Source organism: Canis aureus, chromosome 7 (genome assembly GCF_053574225.1).
Source record: "Canis aureus isolate CA01 chromosome 7, VMU_Caureus_v.1.0, whole genome shotgun sequence".
In the NCBI taxonomy this organism is placed as follows: Eukaryota; Metazoa; Chordata; class Mammalia; order Carnivora; family Canidae; genus Canis; species Canis aureus.
The window spans coordinates 64217704-64234276 of NC_135617.1; the positions used below are offsets into that span (position 1 = coordinate 64217704).

At 39.3% G+C, this 16573-nt stretch overlaps 2 protein-coding genes across 25 annotated transcripts in view; one reads left to right on the forward strand and one right to left on the reverse strand.

The window, feature by feature from the left end:
* Positions 1-16573, forward strand: part of KIF6 (kinesin family member 6) — a 381228-nt gene that overhangs the window by 209279 nt on the left and 155376 nt on the right. The window lies entirely within an intron of this gene.
* The window catches only part of LOC144317564 (uncharacterized), a 61734-nt gene continuing 58230 nt past the window's right edge, over positions 13070-16573 (reverse strand). For all 7 annotated transcript variants that reach the window (XR_013383572.1, XR_013383569.1, XR_013383573.1 and 4 more), the window contains one exon: positions 13070-16527. The gene's annotated coding sequence lies outside the window, so the exon portion shown is untranslated. The remainder of the gene's footprint in view (positions 16528-16573) is intronic.

The window sequence follows — 16573 nt, forward strand, 5'->3', positions numbered from 1 at the left end:
CTTTTTGCTTGCCTTATCATTTAATTTTTCTGGAACTCCATAAGGTAAGTAACATTACCCATTTTATAGATGGGGAACTGAGGAGGAGACAGGTTAAGCAACTGGCTTCAAATCATAATGCTGTAAGTACCAAGCCAAAACCCCCAGGGTGCTTCAGTGCACCCCCTTAGGGAAATGTGTCCCAGTTTAACCAATTCCCTAGTTCCTCCCCCCATATTTTTCTACCTCAGTTAATGACATCAACAGCTGTTGTGGTGGAAAAGCTTCATTTAATTTCAGATTCCTTCACCACCTAGTTCCCCGCTACCACCGTGGTTATTTATTCTGACTAGTTCTACCCCTGAACTCTGGAGACTATCCTCTCTTTCCCATCCCCTCATCTCTCACCTGTATTATTGCATCTGGTTTCTTTGTGTCCATTCTTACCATCTCTAATCACTTTCATTTTCATCACTTTCATACTGGGTGAACTTCCCATAGGACTGCATGGATGTCCCTCACCTGCTCAGCTACCTTCATGATCTTCCCATCCCTGACTCATTAGAGTCCATACTTTGAACACAGCACAGCCCCAACTTCACTTTCTAGCCTCATCTTCCATGTGCATACCACTCTGCCTTTTCCAAAGCCACCCCAGATGTCATGGCCCATCCCAAACATGCATCCACACATCACACTGCCTCTCCCTGGGTGGGACAAGACATCGCCAGCCAGTGTTCACCACCGTCTCCCTCATGAACCCACAGTACCCTGCCTGTACCTCTATCAAGCAGTTCCTCATTCTTTCTTGTGAGAAGTAATTCACACGTCTAGCTCCCAAACTAAATCGTAAGCACTTTCCAGAAAGACTGGAACCAATTTTGCTACCTGGAGCTCATTACCACCCACTCTGAGGCTATCCAAGGGATGCTGAAGAGGCTAGAAGTGGGGTTTCTTCTGAGAAAAACGGACTTTCCTACTGTTGGCCCAAAGAGTGGGGGGGTGCTTTTCCATCCAAACTTTTCAGTCCCAGCAAGAATCAGGCAGAGATGGCATGCTCAGCTGGGATATTTGCAGAGGCTTTTTAAAGGAACTGTTTATAGAGGTGTACAGGGGAGGGGATGAAGCGGGGCTGTTGAGCCTTGGGGAACTGTGACCCACTTGGTAGTAAACCAGATATGCCAGGCACCTGCAGGGAGATGCAGCCCCCTGTGACCTGAACCTGCTTTCTTCCCAGGCTTGAGATCACCATTTTGCCGTTTCTCATCTGCATGTTTTTGCTCATGGTGTTTGCCTCTTCATGTGATGCCCTCTCTTTTCCCCCTTTATTTTAAAACATTGAGACAACTTCTCTTTTATTTTCAAGATTCTGTTTGTGTCACCCCTCTAGAAAGCCCTCCCACACTTTCAGGCTGAGATAGATCATCCTCTCTTGGGTCTCTACTACTCTTACACACGCAGTTCCAACCATCTGGTTAGGAATCTGTCCACATGGGATTCGGTTTCTCCAAGGGCAAGGTCTTAGCTGCGCTCAGTGCCCAGCCCACTTGGGAGAATTGAATGAAGGTCTTTGGTTCTAGGTTCCTTGTTCTTTCTATATAGCTTCTCTATATCACAGTTTCTGTAGTGATGAGTGGTTACTCATTATTTCTAAAGCATTTATCAACTATTTTTTAAACTGGTATTTCTTTTTTTCCTCCCCTTTCTATTTATTTCTTCTGTGTGTTCACAGCAGAGGCCAGCGGGCTTGAATATCCCTTATCTGCAGAGAAGTCCACTTTCAGCAAGTGTGCCAGTGAGTTTTTTACTGTCCAGTTGTTTTTTAAATAATTTTCAAAAATGCAGGTAGAACTCAGTGCCCTAACATCTCTTCTCTGAGAATTTTGTTTAAAGTTATTCTTTATAATATTGACCTTATAACCTGGCATCAGAAAACTATGGCCCACAGCCCATGGCCAGCACCCCATTTTTATAAATAAAGTTTTACTGAAGCACAGTCATGTTTATATGTTTACGTGTCTGTGGCCCCTTTCATAGTATAAGAGCAGATTGGGCAGATGCAACAGAGGCCATATAGCACCACAAAGGAAAAAAAAAAATTACTACCTGGCCCTTTCCAGAAGAAATTTGCTAACCCTTGCTCTAAAAGAAATTGCGAAGGAGTCAAAATTTGTCTGTGGTCATCCAACCTTCTCTTTTCTGTTATAGCCTCAATTGCTCGAGCACTCTGTCCCTCTCTTCACCTAAACAGCCAGCTTTCCCCACCCTCAACTTTGCATCTGCTAAGGAAGAGAAGAATGTCTGCCCTAATGGGCTTTGGAATTATCAACAGCTGATTAGGGAGATCTCTTGGAGCAAGATGAGAGAACTGTGTGGACCAGTATTTTTTAAGTGAGGTCTGTGTGGCTCAGTTGCATTTGAATCATTTGAGGAGCTCTTGAAAATGTAGACTGTGCAGAGCCCAGATATTGAGAGGGAGGGAAGGTTTTGGTCTCTGTCAAGGCCAGGTTTGTCAAAATGCCAAATCTTGAGCCACATGTGGGCATTTGGTGCATGTGGGCCCCACCACAGGCAAACTGCATTTTTCCAAGTTCCTTATATGATTCTGATGCATCCTAAGTTTTGAGAATCACAGAATTCTCCTCTCAGTAAGATATCATAGATTCCTAGTTATAGGATATAAACTTCCTTTGAAGATAAACAACCAAGTATGAGTTTCCAAAATAATTAAGTTGACTCACTAGACCACAATCATTTGTAATCTGCTAGATGTTTCTCACTCACAGAAATCTGGGGAGGAAAACAAGGAGAGTGCTGCCTGGTAAAGAGAACAGAGAGAAAAAAATATATTAGAACATTAAAGAAAGTTAGGAAACATGAGCTTGGGGAAGGAAGGGGAGTGATGGATTGTGAAAAGTGACTTCAATATGGCTCTATCTGGAGGTCTGACCCCATAGGGCCACACAGAAGCTGTCACTATGGTTGAAATTTCTTACTTTTTAATGTATGAAACAAAGTTTAGTTCTAGCCTGCCTTAGGCTGGTGGAGAGGTTCCTTGAACACTGTGCTTTGTTCTAGAATTGACTCACTGGTAAGCGGATCAAATAATCCCTTCCTCTCCCTGTAGAGCCATCTGCCTAGATATTGGGAGATGAAAAAGAAGGTCTGATGAGCCTAAGCAATGGGTCTGTCAGAAACCTGCAGTTCCTCAGGTCTTCTTCAGATTTGGCTGATGACAACGGACTTGAATGGCATCGGCTTTATTTGACACCTTCCAATTTTCATGCCGACAGATATGCTTTTCTTGGATCTGGAAAGTCATCTTTGAGTAAAGAGGCACTAATTCAGTGCATTAGCCACATAATGTTGGGTGTTTATGTTGGACCAGATCCTGATGCTGAATTTTGGCAGCCTGGCTCCTGTCACTGAGGAACTAAGGGAATTGATGTAGAATGAGCAGTTTTCCATGTGTAGTATAGTCCAGCTGCCGCCCTGTGGAGGAGGAACTTAGAACTCCAGTGTACAATCTTCATTTTGTGACCCTAGCAATTATTTTAGCATGGTGATGGTTTTGCAAATCTGGTACAAGACTTAGATTTTTTAAGCAATTTGATTGAGCACTTTAAGTGAAAGTAGAATTCCTTGCTAGCTTTCTGAAGGATCTTGAAAAAGTAAAGTTGAGTTCCTAAAACGTAGACCTGTATTAACCCAAGCTCTGGCTCATTTTAGTCACATAATAACTAAATGTGTACTCATCATTCTGGGTTCAATCTGAAAATACTACTAATTTACCATTGTTAAGTGGCTTCTGTTGACTTTAGACATTGAGCATAGTTTGTCCATAAACAAGATGTTCACATAGAAATAGATGGTTACCCTATTAACATGTCGTGATTGAAAATAGGGGGCTCATTTTTATCTAAACTTCATTCTTTCAAGTGAATGTGAGCAGGAAGGCTGGTAAGGCTGGTATAGGAGTGTGGGCTCTGCCTTTTGCAAGGAAAGGGAAAGCTTCTTAAGCCTGAGAGGGTTACTGTGAGTCTTAAAGATACACCCACACATACACAAATACATAGTGTTTAAAATCTTGACTGAGCAGAATAAGCACTTAAGGAATGTTGGCAATGCTATCACTATCACTGTTATTATGGGAGGCAACTAAGCCATTTGAGCTCACAGTCCAGATGTGGAAGGCTGTGCCTCCCCTTATGATTTCTGTCCATCCTTTGGATATGGGGCAAATGAAGTGTGATGCAACAGTGAGATCTGAGGGACTTTAGATAGATCTCCTTCAGTAGATGGTCAATACTAAAGCCAAAACGTCATAGGCTGTGGGTTGTATGGGATTTGAAGAAGCAGAGCAAGCAGCTCGGGGGTTCATAATTAAGAGAAAGAAAAAGATGGACTGGCATCTTGAGGGGAAGGTAGAATCAAAGAAATAATTTGTGACAGAGGCCTTTGCATGTGTTGCTCAAGTTGTCCCATGTCATAGCAGCTTGGGGTGAAATAAGTCAAATTTGGCTCTCACCCCCTACTACTTATTCTGGAGCCCCCAGCCTCCGAGACTATTCCCCTCCATTAATTGTAAGAGTCCTTAGGAAACATTTCACATATGCTCATGACTGAGGTCTCTCCCCCCACACCCTGCCCTAATTATGGCAGCTGTTTCCCCCTCTCTCCTGCTCTAGCCTCTTTGGTGCCATCTGCTACCCAACCCAGGTGAGGATGGCTCACTTTTATCCTCTGCTGTTAGTGTCTACAAGGCCAATGCCTATGTTTGCTCCAGTGGAAATGCCACTGCTTCTCTTTTTTCATTTTTTAGATTTTTTCCAACTTTATTGAGGTATAATCAACAAAAACTGTACGTGTGTGTGTGTGTACACCATATATACACACACACGTACAGTTTACACATACATGTAAGGTATATATCATGATGTTTTGATATATGCATACATTGTGAAATGATTACTACAGTAAAACTAATTAACAAATCCATCACTTCACATATTTACCTTTATTATGTGCATTGTAAAAACATTTAAGATCTACTCTCTTAGCAAATGTCAAGAATGCAATAGAGTATTATTATCTACAGTCACTATGCTCTACATTAGATCTCTAGAACTTATTCATTCTGCATAATTGAAATTTTGAACCCCTTAACTAACATCCCTCCAACCCCCAATTCCCTGGCAACTACGATTCTACTTTCTGCTTTTATGAGTTTGACTCTTTTAGATTCTTCATATAAGTAAGATCATAATATATTTGTCTTTCTGTGCTTGCATTATTTCACTTAGCATAATGTCCTCCAGGTTTGTCAATGTTGCAGCAAATGACAGGATTTCCTTCTTTTTAAAGGCTGAATAATATTTCAGTGTGTATATATGCGTGTGTGTGTTTGTATGCATTTTCCCTCTTTATCCGTTGATCTGTTGGTGGACACTGGGTTGTTTCCATTTTTAACTTTCTGAATAATGCTGCAGTGAATGTGGGGAGTGCACATATCTCTTTGAAATACTGATTTCATTTTCTTTGGATATATGCTCAAGAATTGGATTGCTGTATTTTATACAGATCTATTTTTAACTTTTTGAGAACTGTCATACTTCTTTTCATAATAGCTATACCTTCATTGCTTCTTGAGGCTGCCATCTCTTACCTCTGGTGTAGCTTCTTGGTAATGAGAAAGGGCAGATTCTGGGTGCCATTGCCACCATGCTGATATCCTGGTACTCTAGAAATTTTATTGGCACCCATGTTGCTTAACATTTTTATTAATAAAAGACACAGAACATAGCTAGCTTACCAAAATTACAGATTCATACCACAATTATAATTTATAAACATTTATTGGATACAAAATACCAGACAGTGTGCCAGCTGCTGGGGATAAAAAGATGAGCTTCAAACAGAATTCACTAGAAGACTATCCAAATTAAAATAACAGAACTATGGATTAAAACAAACAAAATTAAATGGGACAGAAATAAATGTAAAGTTCTGCTCTTAGTATTAAAATGGCAAATTTTTAAAAAGCATTTAGTTTGGAGAGGAAGAAGTAAAACTACCTCTATCCAGACATTGACACGATAGATAATTCTAAATGATCCACTAAAAAGACTATTTGAACTAATAAAAGAGTTCAACAAGATTGAAAGTTACAAGATTAACATATAAAAAACTATTGTATTTTTACATTTTTTGCAATGAACAATCTGAAAATAAAATTAGTAAACAATTCCTTTTATAACAGTATCAAAGAAATAGATTATTTAGGAACAAATTTAATAAAGGAAATACAAGACTTATGCTCTGAAGATTATAAAACATTGTTGGAAAGAAATTAAAGAATATGTAAATAAATGGAAAGGCAGCTTATGTTCATGGATCAGAAGACTTAATATTACTAAGATGGTAATGCTACCCAAATTGATCCAAAGAGGTAATGCAATTTCTATAAAAAGCTCAGCTAGCTATTTGTAGAAATGACAAGCTCATCCTCAAATTCATATGGAATTTAAGGAACCAGAATAGCTAAAATGTTCTTTAAAAAGAAAAACAGGACAGCCTATATGGCTTAGTGGTTTAGTGCTGCCTTCGGCCCAGGCCGTGATCCTGGAGACCTGGGATCGAGTCCCACGTCAGGTTCCCTGCATGGAGCTTGCTTCTCCCTCTGCCTGTGTTTCTGCCTTTCTCTCTCTCTCTTTCTGTGTTTCTCATAAATAAATAAATAAAAATCTTAAAAAAAGAAAGAAAGAAAGAAAGAAAGAAAGAAAGAAAGAAAGAAAGAAAGACAAAGTTGGAGGACTCACCACTTCCCAACTTCAAAACTTCCCAACTACAGAGTAACAGTTATCAAGACAGAACTATATTGGTATAAAGATAGACATATAAACCAATAGAATAGAATTCACAGTCTAGAAACAAACCCATATATCTAAGGTCAATTGATTTTTTCAGCAAGGATGCCGAAGCCATTGAACGGGGGAAAAATAGTTTTGTTTTTTTTTAATAGTTTTTTTTTTTTTTAACAAATGGCACTGGGACAAGTAGATACTCATATTCAAAAGAATGAAACTGAACCCTTATCTCACACAATATGCAAAAATTAGCTCAAAATGAATCAAAAGCTAAAATTACAAAATGTTTACAAAAAACATAGCAATAAATCTCTGTGACCTTGGATTTGGCAGTGGCTTTTAGATACAACATCAAAAGTATAAGCAACAAAAGAGAAAATAGATATATTAGACTTCACCATCATTCAAAGCTTTTGTGTTTCAAAGGATATCATCAAGAAAGTGAAAAGACAATGTACAAAATATGAGAAAATATTTGCAAATAATATATCTGAAAAGGGTCTGGTATCCAGAATATGTAAAGAATACTTTAACCCAACAATAAAAAGTCAAATAATCCAGTTAAGAACTGGGCAATGGATCTGAATAAACATTTCTCCAAAAAAGATATATGAATGACCAGTAGGTAGATGAGAAGATAAGATATTCAGCATCATTAGCGGTCACAGTAAAGCAAATCAATGAGATGCCACATCACATCCTCAACAACCTTTTTTCTCCAAAAGTCAAGAGTTGGAAAGGATATGGAGGAATTGGAACTCTGGTATGCTGCTGGTGGGAATGTAAAATGGAGCCGTCACTTTGGAAGACAGTCTGGCAGTTCCTCAAAAAGGTAAACATTGAGTGACCACATGACCCAGAATGTCCATTCCCAGTATATACACAAAGGAATTGAAAACAGATGTTCACACAAAAACTTGTGGACAAATGTTCATGGCACCATTCTCTACAATAGCTGAAAGATGGAAACAACCCAAATGTCCATCAGTTGATGAATATATAAAGAAATTCTGCTCTATCCATACATTGGAATATTTTTCAGTTTCAAAAAGACATGAATTACTAATACATGCTACAACATGGATGAGCCTTTCACATCAATGAAAGATGCCAGTCACAGAAGACCATATATGATTCTTTTTATATGACATGCCCCAAAGAGGCAAATCTATAGAGACAGAAAGTAGATTAGTGGTCACCTAGGTCCAAGGGGGCTGGGAGAAGTGAGTGGTAATAACTGAAGGGTACAGTGTTTCTTTTTGGCATGATGGACTGTTCTAAAATTAATTGTGGCAATAGTTGCACAACTGTGAATATACAAAACCCATTGGATTATACATTGTAAGTGAGTGAATTTTATGCTATGTGAATTACATCTCAATAAAGCTGCTTTAAACAAACACATAAACAAAAAGAAAATGGCAAAAGTAAGGTTTCAGGAGAAGCAGCTTCCTGCATAGAAGGCCCAGGGATCTCAACTGGCTGCTAGCTTTGTGTGAGTTAGCAGGATAATGTGATGGCTGCCAGCAAAGCCAATGTGATGCTGGGCAGATGGAGAGAAGCAGTGTCCAAAACACGGTAATAGTGACAGTCTCACTGGTTGGATTGCCTTGGTTGAATCACCTCTGTCATGGCAGATTCATTCTGGACACCCCATTCTTTTTCTTTTTATTCTAGTATAATTAACATGCAGTGTTATATTAGTTTCACTGCAATATAGTGATTCAACACTTCCATATATCCCCCATCACAATAGGTGCACTCCTTAATCCCCATTACCTATTTCACCCATCCCCTGCCCGCTTCACCTCTGGTAACCATCAATTTGTTCTCCATAGTTAAGAGTCTGCTTCTCGGCTTGGACACCCCATTCTTGAAGGTTGTTAAAGAACATGCTCAGAAGAGAGAGCTCATGGGGATAAGTGGTGAACCTGCCTTCCCAACTCTTACAGTGTAAAAGGCAGAAAGAATTAAGAAAGCAATGATAAAAAAAGGATGGTGATAATTACAGGGGAAGAAAGTCTAAAGAGAGTAGTTAATATGGAAAAGAAAAACCAAGGAGAAATATGCTGTCCTCAAATATGTGGAGGAATAACAAATGAAAAGGGTAAGATTTATCCTCTTGTTAATTCAGCTCAAAAAATGTGGGCATCCCAAAGATACAAATGCAGTGAAACACCAGGACATCTGCACCCCGATGTTTGTAGCAGCAATGTCCACAATAGCCAAACTGTGGAAGGAGCCTCGGTGTCCATCGAAAGATGAATGGATAAAGAAGATGTGGTTTATGTATACAATGGAATATTACTCAGCCATTAGAAATGACAAATACCCACCATTTGCTTCGATGTGGATGGAACTGGAGGGTATTATGCTGAGTGAAATAAGTCAATCGGAGAAGGACAAATATTATATGGTCTCATTCATTTGGGGAATATAAAAAATAGTGAAAGGGAATAAAGGGGAAAGGAGAAAAAATGAGTGGGAAATATCAGAAAGGGAGACAGAACATGAGAGACTCCTAACTCTGGGAAACGAACAAGGGGTGGTAGAAAGGGAGGTGGGCAGGGGATGGGGGTGACTGGGTGATGGGCACTGAGGGGGCACTTGACGGGATGAGCACTGGGTGTTATTCTGTATGTTGGCAAATTGAACACCAATAAAAATAAATTTAAAAAAAATGTTGAAATGATAATTTGCATATATTGGATTAAACAAAACATCTTTTAAATTAAAAAAAATGTGGGCATCTACCACATAGAAGACAGCTTTCCATAAAGTATTGTCCTGGGGAAAATCCATTAGCAAGGGGTTCTCTGATCAGAAAGCTTGAGAGATGCTAAATAGTCTACTCTCCCCTTTAAAGGATCATAGTGTACATTAATTTACTCAAAGTCTCCTGGGAAATCTCCCCATGCAACTGTTTTGTTTAATCCATCATTTTTCAGGCTGTTTGGTCACTGCACTGCCCTCTTATATGTATGGAACCTTTAGCATAGCAGAGATTCACTGCTCCTTGCAGCATATTGCAGCAAATGCTGATATAAGGCACCAAAGTAGCCAATGAAGACAGAGATACAGAGTATAGAGATGGTGATCACTTTGCCTGCTCTTAGGAAGCTTACATCTCAGTCTAAGTTAGGTCTGGGGGCATAGATGCTGCTTAGCACCCGGTGAGCCCATTATTTCCCTGTTTGTACCAAGCCATTTCTCTTCCCCTCGATCTAGGGACTTTTGCTGTGTTTTGATGTGGCAAATTGCTAAATCGTGTGTGTCTTTGCCGTTTGGGCTTCATTTAAGTATAGAGACATGGAGAGCAGAGCCCAGACTGAGTCTCACAGTTATCACTTCACTAGTGCCTTAAAGGAACTAGAACTCTATGGAAACTGTTTTAATTATGGTAATTTGCCCATTTTGTGGCTGCTTCAGAATGCATCTATCTCATCTGCGGAAAATGTTGGTGACTAGTTGGTTGGAAGTGACCACCAACATGGGGTATAGGAGCTGAGGATACACATTTTTTCCACCTTTATTTCCTTTCCCTAAATAAATTTGGCAGTTCAGAGGCCTCTGGTGTCCCCATTTCCACTTCCCCTGAGAAATTCCCCTGATGCAAAAAGTATGCTTGGAAGCTGGTTGAAGATGATCCTGGCAACTACCCTGCCTGTTTAGAAAGTTTTTGTGGATTTATCATGTTCATTAATTTTTCTTTTTTTTTTCTTTCTTCTTTCTTTCTTTCTTTCTTTCTTTCTTTCTTTCTTTCTTTCTTTCTTTCTTTTTCTTTTTTTTTTTCCTACAAAGTCATTAGAGGCATTTCTTAAGATTTTAACTGTTTGCTATTGAGTACCTCACCATTTATTGATCTTGATTTTTTTTCCCTACAAGAAGGACAAGGATCTAGAACAAGAAAATATCACCATAGTTTTTCTGCCTGTGAATAAAATATCTCCTTAGTTTACATTTGAATATTAGACTTTCTTTCAAAAATTCAGAATCATAAAAGAAAGCATTGATTTGTGATCAAATTTAACATATGCTTTTGTTTGAATGATACAGTTCTCCATATTTCTTTTACAAAAATCCTCTTTCAAGTGTCTGCCCCTTCTCTAGTACTCAAAAAATGCCTATGATTATTTAACCTTTAAAAAAAGTACACAGTATTTTCTTATTTGGTGTTGAATATTACTTTGTCACTCATTTCATTATAAACCTTTTATTTTAGAAACTTCTTAAGGAAGAGGCTGTATCTACTTCTTAATATATAAACATCCAAATGATAAAGCCAAGCAATGTTCCCAGAACTTAGTCAATTGAATGAGTATTCAGTCTTATACTAAAAGTAATATTAAATTATCTTGAGTGCATAATGATATACCAGGGACTACCCAGAGTCACTCATCAGATATCACTCTTAACTTTCTTAAACTATGTATCTAGTCAATAACAAACTCTGGACAAGAAAGAAAGTGATAAGGATGGGAGAATCCACATTCCACACTTAAAATCCTAAAGGATTAAAAGGGTCGTGGGTTTTTTAGTGAAATTTTCCTAGGAATATCAAGAAAGTTCTTAAGTGTTCTTGGAAACAGAGTAGTCCTCATGTAGGGCATTGTGCAATAAGAGGTGTCGTGCCAGGGGTGGAGAAAATTTTGATGAAATATGCCAAGACCTCACCAAGCTCTGTGCAGAAAAAGATCAAAAGAAGGTTCTGCAAGCCAGGAGGAGCTCCAAGTTGAGCTTCATCTTGCTAAAGGGCAGTGATGGGTTTTGGGAAGAAACGCCAGACAAGGAATAGGCCAAAGCAGTGGTAAGAAGGATGACTGTAAAACTTTGAATTAAATGGAGTTTATACAACTTAAAGGTGGCCATCTGAGAAAGAAAAGTATTGTATTTGGAAAATAGCCAATTTACTTAGGTTTTGATTATCTGTGGTAAGGTGGTACACAAACTATCTGGCTTAAATAATCCCAAATACAGGCAATACCATGCCAAAGGCAAGTTTTAACATTTCTACCCATCAGACTTTTTCTAGAACTATTAAAAGGGGACTAAGTAGACTGGCTTGGATGTCTCTCTACTACCTGATTCTATTTAATAACATCATGTAGTGAATATCAAGGGGAAACAAAAAAGACGAGAATCAAACATATGCCTCACAAATGAAAAGTTCTCAGAAAAGTGAGTTGAATGCAGGGATGGAAAGACAGAAGAAATTTCTAGTCTGGGCTCTGTCATTAATTATGTGACCTTGGGCAAGTCACTTAACCACAGTATGGCAAATCATCCCACTGACCAATAAAACCTCAATGTCCTCATCTGTAAAATGAAGGGGTTGAACTATTGGATCTCTTACATCCCTTCCAGTCCTAAAATTCCAAAATATACAAGAATTATCTTGCATAAATAGTTTCTGAGTCATCCAGGATTGAACTAAGAATTCTGTAGCTAGAAGAAATATATCCCCCTAGGTTCTGCAGAAGAAGGAAGGGCACAAGGCTTTCATCACCATTTTAATTATCATCAAGCATTTAACATATGTTTAATAAATGTAAGATCCTGAGCTGCATACTAGGTGAATTGAAGCTTCATTCCTGATCCAAAGGAGCTTATTTTCAGTTATAAAGGAGTCATAGTTAATAGTTTATATGTCAAGGAGAAAAGGAAATCTAGATATTAAATATGATAGTTTCTGTACTTTGAGCTAGAATTTTTCCTATAAAAATCAAGAGCCTGCAGCAAGCATTAGGCTCATGGTCTAGGCTCTAAATCTGGAGAGCTTCCTTGGGTACCTCTCTGGGAGTGCCATACTTATCCAACTGAAGACCAGTAGAGACACATTACCTGCCCTCCTCACATATAATATACAATGGGTATGTGGAGCTTAGTGACAAACCCAGATAAGTGCAGTAGATACTCCTTTTTTTTTTTGTATATTTTTTATTGGAGTTCAATTTGCCAACATATAGTATAACATCCAGTGCTCATCCCGTCAAGTGCCCGCCTCAGTAAGATATTTCCTTTTAAAAGAAAGGGGGGTTCCTTTCCGCCTTTATAATGTCTAACCAGGCATATAGTTTCAGATCCCTCATTAGAACCTAATTCGACTTCCTAGGATTTGGGTTCCATAGCTTTTTGGCTCTGCCCTTGGTTCTAGTCTCTGGATCATCCTTCCCCCCACTCCCACCCCCCGCCCCCCGCCCCGCAAAGAAGTGCCCTGTGTTTGCAATTGAGCAACTTTTTTTGTTTGTTTTGTTTTTACAACTGAGTGACTTAGCTTACTTTCTACCTACAGACATTTGAGAATCTAAAGGTTTCTTTATATTTCATACTATCTCTGTCCACTTCAAGCCAAACTAATACAACTTCCTTAAAAGCTTTATGGCCTACCTGCATACCAATGTATATAATCTACTCTGTTAGAAAAAACCCACACCCATGAATCTCTTCAAAGATGAGTCCTTCTCTACATTGGGCTCCCTGTGAGGCTGCTGTGGGATGATACCCTTAAAATCATTAGAAGCTCTATTATTTAACAATAAGGATCTATGAGACATGCTCTTAAAATCCTTAGGAGAACTTTTGTCTGTCTAAGAGGGTCAAAGAAATACCACTCTAGATCTTTAGGAGGTCTTTTTTTAAAGATTTATTTATTTGTTTTGGGGAGAGAGAGTGCATGCAAGAGAGGAGGTATGGAGTGGGTCTAGGGACAGAGGGAGAGAAGCAGACTCCCTACTGAGTCTGGGCCCAAATGGGGGCTTGATCATACCACCCTGAGATCATGACCTAAGCCAAAACCAAGAGTCAGGTGCCAAACAACTGAGCCACTCAGGCACCCTGATCTTTATGAGATCTTGACAAAGGATCTTACCATCCCACTCTGGATGTCATCTTTTCCAGGAAGCCATTCCTTAAGAACACTTTGCTGGCTGAAAAGATTTTTCTGGACCTTGTTCTTTATTTCATTTTTCTACTCTCTCATTTAATATCAATATCTAATATTTTAATAGAGGCAGCTAGGGGTGCCTGGGTGTCTCAGTTAAGTGTTCAGCTCAGATCATGATCCCAGGGTCCTGGAATCCAGCCCCCTTTTGGGCTCTCTGCTCAGTGGGGAGCCTGCTTCTTCCTCTCCCTCTGCCCCTCCCCCTGCTTATGTGTGTGTGTGCTCACTCGCTCTGTCTCATGAATAAATAAAAATCTTTAAATATGTATATATATATTATGGGCAGCTTAAAGAAATCAGGAAGCACCCTTATCACTCTTCCTAGAACTCTCCCTAGCTAAGTCATTGAATTCATTAGGTACAACTACTTACCACATTATTGCTGGTGACAATTTTGCAAAACTTCCCCCACTACATGAGTCTATATTTCTCCAGCTCAAATAATATCTCTCTCAATACCTGGGAAGCCCTCATCAATAGCTTCCTCAAGGCTTCTGCTAACACTCTCTTTAAAACTCCATAGGTGGGCAGCCTGGGTAGCTCAGCGGTTTAGCACCCCCTTCAGCCTGGGCGGGATCCTGGAGACCCAGGGTCCAGTCCCACATCAGGCTCCCTGCATGGAGCCTGCTTCTGCCTGTGTCTCTGCCTCTCTCTGTGTTTCTCATGAATAAATAAATAAAATGTTAAAACAAAACAAAAAACTCCGTAGACTTTCACTAACAGACTCTTCAAGTCCTTTCTGGCTTCCTACTGCTGTCTAGACCCAAAGCCAATGCCACATGTTACAGGCTTTTGTTTACAGCAATGCCCTAATTTCAGGTAGCAACGTTACCAAAATCTACTAGTTAGCTATTTGCTGCCACTCCAAGCTTAGTGACTTAAGGCAACAATCATTTTATTATCCCTTAATTTCTCTGGTTCAGGACTTTGGTAAGGGCTTGACTGAGTCGTTCTGGTTTAGGGCTTCTCACATGGTTGTGGTCAGATGGTAGCTAGAGCTAGAACAGTGGCGGAAAAAGATGCTGAAGAAGTTGAGAGCTGTCTGGGCCCCTCTTCCCATTGTCTCAGGACCTCTCCATTGTGGTCTCTGCATGGGCTTTCTCCTAACATGACAGCCCCCAGCATATAAGCATCCAGATTGCTTGTTTAGCAGCTAGAGTCTTCTAGAGTGAGAATTCTATCTAACAAGCCAGAAGCTGCATTGCTTTGTATGATCTAGACCCAGGAGCCATCCAGAATTACTTCTGCTCATCCTGTTTGTTATAAATGAGTCACAAGTATCCGGATTCAAAGACAAAGAACTTAGACTCTACCTTTTGATGACATAGGGACAAAATTCCACGTGGGATGGAAGATAGCATTGTGTCCATCTTTGGAAAAATACAATCCACCACACCTAAGGTATAGAATATAGTGAGGGCTAGGGATGGTAAATGCAAAGTGCCTGGCATACAGCCAGGTATTTGCTAAATAAAATATTATTATTATTATTACTCATGTTATTATTATTTCTATTATTCAGTATGTTTTTTTTCCTGAGTATTGTCAGAATCTTCTCAGATATTGTTTTAACTTCTTTTTTCCTCCCTTTATAACTTGTATCATTTCCTTTAATTACTAGAAAAAGTAGAACACTTTTATAGGTAATTTTAGATCTCATAAAGTCTCAGAATATTAGAACTAAAGATATATTATTTATCCTCTCAAGCAACCGTTTTATGTTAGAGATGACAAAGCTTAGCACAGCAAAGTCACTTGCTGCATGCACAAAGTCAAGCAGGTTATCAGTAACAGACACCAGACTCAAAAACTACTTGTTTAGATTCTCAAACCTATACTTTTTCTTATGTAACATCCCTACTTCTCTCATCAAGAAAGGTATGATGACTCACTTCTCCTCCTTTAGAAAAAAAGCTTCTATTTTCCCTAGTTGTACAACCTCACAAGGCTTTCTGCTTTCACATTGTCTAGAAGCCTGCTGCTGCAGGGGATCAGAAGGTTTACTTGGAATCCATGATGCTTCTGTGGACACATTTAAGTGTTAGAACCCACTGACATTAGGGAATGCAGAGATGGAGCCTCTCCAGAGGAGAACATAGCACAATGCTTCCTCTCTGTCCTGGCATTTCTCATCTGAAACAAGAACTCTGATGGCCCAACAATCACGTTCACTTCTCCTGTTTTATTAATATCTTTGGAGAGATACTTCAGGCCAAATTTGTCCTTTGAGCATGCACATTTAACTTCCATTTAATTTAGTAAGAACAGTTACATATATCCAAGAGTGAAATGTGGCCAGAGGATAAAAAGAACAAAAATGTCACGGGTCACATACACCACCAGTAGTTCATTTCTGAATGTATTTTCCGCCTTCTGCTTTCTGGGTCGTTCCCTGGAGTCTGTTCCTGCTCTAAAGAAGACCTTAATTTTTCCTTTGGAAAAGACTGATAACAATATAAAGCCGTAGTGCCTCTAGGTTTCTTGTAAGTAGTTTTGTAAGGTTTGGTTTGCTCATTTGTAAGACCTTTATCCTTCCGTCCCCTCCTCAGGTGGCTCTCCCTGGCAGCTTTTTTCTTGGTTTGATGAAGCCAGTCAGTGAGGGCAATGCTCCATCCTGTAACAGTGTGGCCACTTGAAGGCATTGAAATACTATTGCCCTGGTCATGGTCATCATCCCTTTTTGTTCTTCACTTTTCCTGTTGGAGGTTTTTGCTCAGCTGCTAATATTGCTCATTTTCTATCCTGGCAACAAGTAAGAAATAATCTCAGGTTATTTTTAATGATAACA